This window comes from Elephas maximus, chromosome 5 (assembly GCF_024166365.1).
Source record: "Elephas maximus indicus isolate mEleMax1 chromosome 5, mEleMax1 primary haplotype, whole genome shotgun sequence".
In the NCBI taxonomy this organism is placed as follows: Eukaryota; Metazoa; Chordata; class Mammalia; order Proboscidea; family Elephantidae; genus Elephas; species Elephas maximus.
The window spans coordinates 74128182-74132185 of NC_064823.1; positions in this window are offsets into that span (position 1 = coordinate 74128182).

Genomic DNA, 4004 nt, shown 5'->3' on the forward strand with positions numbered 1-4004 from the left:
ATTCTTATTATTTGTTTTCTTCTGGTGCCTGAGGGTTTCTTTTGTTGTCCTCTTTCTATTTGTTCAAGTTGTAGGGACAATTCTTTGATTTTGGCCCTTTCTTCTTTTTGGATGTGTGCATTTATTGATGTAAATTGGCCTCTGAGCACCGCTTTTGCTGTGTCCCAAAGGTTCTGATAGGAAGTGTTTTCATTCTCTTTGGATTCTCTGAACTTCTTTATTCCATCCTTAATGTCTTCTATAATCCACTGTTTTTTGAGCAGGGTATTGTTCAGTTAGACAGTCTTTTTAACAAACGGTGCTGGCAAAAATGGATGTTCATCTGTAAAAAATGAAACAGGACCCATACCTCACACTATACACAAAAACTAACTCAAAGACCTAAATATAAAACCTAAAACAATAAAGATCATGGAAAAAAATAGGGAAAACATTAGAGGCCATAATACATGTGAGAAATGGAATACAAACCATAACTAACAATGCACAAACATCCAAAGAGAAAGTAGATAACTGGGAGCTCCCCAAAATTAAACACTTACGCTCTTCAAAAGACTTTACCAAAAGAGTAAAAAGAGAACACACAGATTGGGGTAAAAATTTTGGCTACTCATTCCCCTTGGGATCGGGAACAATACAAGGATGCCCTTTATCACCACTGTTATTCAACATTGTGCTGGAGGTCCTAGCCAAAGCAACTAGGCTAGATAAAGAAAAAAAGGGCATCCAGATTGGTAAGGAAGAAGTAAAAGTATCTCTATTTGCAGATGACATGATCTTATACACAGAAAGCCCTAAAGAATCCTTAAGAAAACTACTGAAACTAATAGAAGAGTTTAGCAGAGCATCAGGATACAAGACAAACATACAAAAATCAGGTGGATTCCTCTAATGCCAACAAAAGGAACATCGAAGGGGAAATCACCAAATCAATGCTAATTACAGTGGCCCCCAAGAAGATAAAATACTTCAGAATAAATCTAACCAGAGACGTAGAAGACCCACACAAAGAAAACTACAAGACACTACTGCAAGAAATCAAAAGAGACTTACTTAAGTGGAAAAACATACCTTGCTCATGGACAGGGAGACTTAACATTGTAAAAATGTCTATTCTACCAAAAGCGATCTATAGATACTACGCAATTCCGATCCAAATTCCAACGACATTTGCTAATGAGATGGAGAAACAAATCACCAACTTCATATGGCATGCAAAGAGGCCCCGATAAGTAATGCATTACTGAAAAAGAAGAACAAAGTGGGAGGCCTTACTTTACCTGATTTTAGAACCTGTTATACCGCCACAGTAGTCAAAACAGCCTGGCACTGGTACAACAACAGATACATAGACCAATGGAACAGAATTGAGAATCCAGACATAAATCCATCCACATATGAGCAGCTGATATTTGACAAAGGCCCCAAAACAGTTAAATGGGGAAAAGATGGTCTTTTTAACAAATGGTGCTGGCATACATAATAGGATATCCACCTGCAAAAAAATGAAACAAGACCCATACCTTACACCATGCACAAAAACAAACTCAAAATGGATCAAAGACATAAATATAGAATCTAAAATGATAAAGATCATGGAAGATAAAATAGGGACAATGCTAGGAGCCCTAATACATGGCATAAACAGTATATAAAACATTACTAGCAATGCACAAGCACCAGAAGAGAAACTAGATAACTGTGAGCTCCTAAAAAGCAAACACCTATGCTCATCCAAAGACTTCACCAAAGGAGTAAAAAGATTACCTATAGACGGGGAAAAAGTTTTTAGCTATGACATTTCCGATCAGTGTCTGATCTCAAAAATCTACATGATACTGCAAAAACTCAACTACAAAAAGACAAACAGCCCAATTTAAAAATGGGCAAAGGATGTGAACAGACACTTCACTACAGAAGACATTCGGGTAGCTAACAGATACATGAGGAAATGCTCACGATCATTAGCCATTAGAGAAATGCAAATCAAAACTACAATGAGATTTCATCTCACTCCAACAAGGCTGGCATTAATCCAAAAAACACAAAATAATAAATGTTGGAGAGGTTGTGGAGAGACTGTAACACTGATACACTGCTGGTGGGAATGTCAAATGGTACAACCACTTTGGAAATCGAATTGGTGCTTACTTAAAAAGCTAGAAATAGAACTACCATACGATCCAGCAATCCCACTCCTTGGAATATATCCTAGAGAAATAACAGCCTTTTCATGAACAGATATATGTACACCCATGTTCAGTGCAGCATTGTTTACAATAGCAAAAAGATGGAAGCAACCAGGGTGCCCATCAGTGGATGAATGGATAAATTATGGTATATTCACACAATGGAATACTACACATCGATAAAGAACAATGATGAATCCGTGGAACATTTCATAACATGGAGGAATCTGGAAGACATTATGCTGAGTGATATTAGTCAGCTGCAAAAGGACAAATATTGTATGAGACCACTATTATAAGAACTCAAGAAATAGTTTAAACAGAGAAGAAAATATTCTTTGATGGTTATGAGAGTGGGGAGAGAGGGAGGGAGAGGGGCATTCATTAATTAGATGGTAGACAAGAACTATTTTAGGTGAAGGGAAAGACAACACACAGTACAGGAGAGGTCTGCACAACTGGACTAAACCAAAAGCAAAGAAGTTTCCTGAATAAAATGAATGCTTCGAAGGCCAGCGTAGCAGGGGCGTGGGTTTGGCGACCGTGGTTTCAGGGGATATCTAGGTTAATTGGCAGAATAAAATCTATTAAGAAAACACTCTGCATCCCACTTTGGAGAGTAGCATCTGGGGTCTTAAACACAAGCAAGCAGCCATCTAAGATGCATCAATTGGTCTCAACCCACCTGGATCAAAGGAGAATGAAGAACACCAAAAGACACAAGGTAATTATGAGTCCAAGAGACAGAAAGGGCCACATAAACCAGGGACTACATCAGCTTAAGACCAGAAGAACTAGATGGTGCCTGGCTACAACCGATGATTGCCCTGACAGGGAACACAACAGAGAACCCCTGAGGGAACAGGAGAGCAGTGGGATGCAGAACTCAAATTCTTGCAAAAAGACCAGACTTAATGGTCTGACTGAGACTAGAAAGACCCCAGGGGTCATGGTCCCCAGACCGTGTGTTAGCCCAAGACTGGAACCATTCCCAAAGCCAACTCTTCAGACAGGGATTGGACTGGGCTGTAGGATAGAAACTGATACTGGTGAGGAGTGAGCTTCTTGGATCAAGTAGACACATGAGTCTATGTGGGCAGCTCCTGTCTGGAGGGGAGATGAGAAGGCAGAGGGGGTGAGAAGCTGGCTGAGTAGACACAAAAATAGGGGTGGAGAGAAGGAGTGTGCTGTCTCATTACGGGGAGAGCAACTAGGAGTATATAGCAAGGTGTATATAAATTTTTGTATGAGAGACTGACTTGATTCATAAACTTTCACTTAAAGCACAAAGAGAATTAAAAAAAAATTTTGGCTACTACATATCTGACAAATGCCTAATCTCTAAAATCTATAGAATACTTCAATACCTCAATAACAAAAAGACAATCCAATTAAAAAGTGGACAAAGTATATGAACAGACACTTCACTAAAGAAGACATTCAGGCAGCTAACAGACACATGAGGAAATGCCAGCAATCGTTAACCACTGGAGATATGCAAATCAAAAGTATAATGAGATAGCAACTCACCCTGACATTATTGGCACCAATAAAAAACAGAAAATAACTAATGTTGGAAAGGTTAAGGGGAGATTGGAACTCTTATGCACTGTTGGTGGGAATGTAAAATGGTACAACCACTAGGGAAAATGATATGGCTAAAAATAAAGCTAGAAATAGAAATACCGTACGATCCAGCAACCCCACTCCTAGGAATATATCTTAGAGAAATAAGAGTCGTCACATGAATAGACATATGCACACCCATGTTCATTGTAGCACTATTCACAATAGCAGAAACATGGGAACAGCCTA